Source organism: Cyprinodon variegatus, unplaced genomic scaffold, assembly GCF_000732505.1.
Source record: "Cyprinodon variegatus isolate N-32 unplaced genomic scaffold, C_variegatus-1.0 Scaffold1891, whole genome shotgun sequence".
NCBI lineage: Eukaryota > Metazoa > Chordata > Actinopteri > Cyprinodontiformes > Cyprinodontidae > Cyprinodon > Cyprinodon variegatus.
Window position 1 is genome coordinate 41,659 of NW_015152344.1, and position 2,470 is coordinate 44,128.

Here is a 2,470-nt window from a genome sequence, read left to right on the forward strand (position 1 = left end):
TTGATTTCTTTAAATACGTGCTGTAAATAAAGTATTTGATGTAATTTCTTTTATCCAAATATTCTGAAGATCATTAAGACAAGCAGCAAAGCAGCAGCAGCTGTCGGGCAGTGGAGCTGTGAGAGGAAAAGAAGCGGCTGCAGGAAGAACACAGTATCCTGGATTATGAACATGTCATTGGCAGATCTCATCGTGTTACTGGTATCAACCAGTAGGTTGGTCCAAACCTTAGATGGGGACATGTTCCTATGGTCGCTATGCAAACCTGCACCCATGTCTCAGTGTAAACAGGTCCCTCCTTTATCACCCAGATGATTTTTTTTCTACAACCCCCACTGCCCAGTAGACCACCAAAGGAGAATGCATGAACAATTACTTGGTTTGACTCCAGAGGGTTAGCATGGGACTATTGGAGAAGGAGGTAGTTCCTCTCTAAACATTTAGAATAAAGGTTCTTTGAACTCTGCAGAGGAGTCAACGTTTAAAGACATCTCATTGACTGTGAAGATAATCCAGGAAGCAGCAGACAAACTTCTGGCACCTCAGGTTCTGGTAGAAGCTAACAGACCAGGTTAGTGAAGCTGGTTAGGCCTCAGTGTTTCTGGTACCAAACGTCTTCTGAAACAGTCTCCTAACAGATTATAATCCAGGTTCCAGAGGGTTAATCCAGAGATCAGACTGGATTAACAGATGGGTCCAGTGGGACGTTCCTGAAACAGAGGAGATGTTCAGTTAAAGAGGATGGACCCAAACTGGACTCTGGTTTCTGTACAGAAGCAGAAAATGATGAAGACCACCTGAGGAAGAACATCACAATAATAAACACTTTAAAGTTCCTCATGTTGAAGAACTTTAACAGAATTAAGGTATTTTCCTCCTGGAATCCATCAAACAGAGACAGAAGCTGTAGAACCCGATCAGAAACCCTTCAGAACCATGTTCTGATGATGACCTTTAGATGAAATTGACCAGACTGACTGATGAATGGTTCTGTTGGTCTGTTTAGACCTCATAGAGCTCCATCTTCCTTCTAACCAAGCTCCAAAGTTCTATCTGCCAACCCAGACTCAGCTCAGACCGTTGGGTCTGTGGTTCTGTGTGGTTCCTTCAGGTCCAGATGTTCTGTCAGGGTGAGGGAGACCTAAGTTCTCTTCACCAATTCTAGGTTGGTTTGATGGAACTGGTCCAGGAGCTGAACTTCTGTTAGAAAGTAGAAAATCTACAACTTAATGGGACTAGACTGGTTAAGAAGGTGCTGATCTATGGAAGCCATGCCCAAAGTCAGTCATTGAGGGTCGCTGTTTCAGCTGAAGCAAAGAAACCTCTAAATCCTGCGGGACATAGAAATACCACTATGACATAGAGGGCCCAGTTTGGGCACTGCTGATCTAGGGGCTGCATGGTGGCTAAGCATGAAGGTCCTGTGTTAGATTTCCCACAGGGGTCTTTCTCATGGAGTTTGCATGTTCTCCCCGTGCATGAATGGGTTCTCTCTGGGTACTCCGGCTTCCTACCAAAGCCCAAAGACATGACATGTTAGGTTGATTGGCATCTCTAAATTACTTCTAGGTATATGTGTGTGTGTGCATGGTTTCATGTTGGCCTGTTCATGGTGCAACCCGCCTTTCCCCCATAAACTGCTGGAGATAGACACCAGCCCCAACATAACCCTGGTGGGTGAAGGTGGAGAAGATGGACACCCACAGCTTTTATAGATGTCCAGACAAGGACTGGAAATGATCTCAGGGAATTCTTAGATTACGCAGGAACTGATCAGATGTCAGATTCACCAACTGCTCTGGTCTGGGTGGCTGTTGGTGTCCTGCTGAGGTGGCCTGGTTCTTCTGAAGCAGGTCCATCCTGACAGGAACCATGTGGTGACCTTTCTGGATCAGCCACCATGATGGCAGCTTCATCGTCTGGATTCTTTTCTCCATTCAGCTTAGTCAGCAGACAGAAGACCTTCTGACATCCAACTGAGATCCCAGCCACCCTATCAGTGATACAGTGAGTCTGGTATCTCCAGAAGGTGTTCACCACTCCATGGTGGTCAGTAAAGCTCTACTCTGGTCACCTTTAATGGATCCCACTGAGTGCTTTAGAGCAGCTCCAGGTGAAGCTTCTGCACTGAGACCTGGTTCCCTGCTCAGCCCAGCTGGATCACACATTTATTACTAAGATGGAAGAACAGAAGGAAAATTACTCCTGAGATGAAGCGGCTGGTCTCCTGCTCCCCTTGTAGGACTGAACTCTTTCTAAGAAGCTGCTGTCCAGAGGATCTGCAGATAAACCAGAGAGAACATCTCAGACTGAAGAACTTCATCCATCCATCGTGTCATGAAACTACACCTAAAGCTAATGCTGGGATAAAGACTTGGACCTGATGAACCCGTCTTCACCTTTAACACTGAGCGTCACCATTTTCTCCTGCTGGATCTTCTGGCCACTGTAGACGGTACATTTGTAGAGG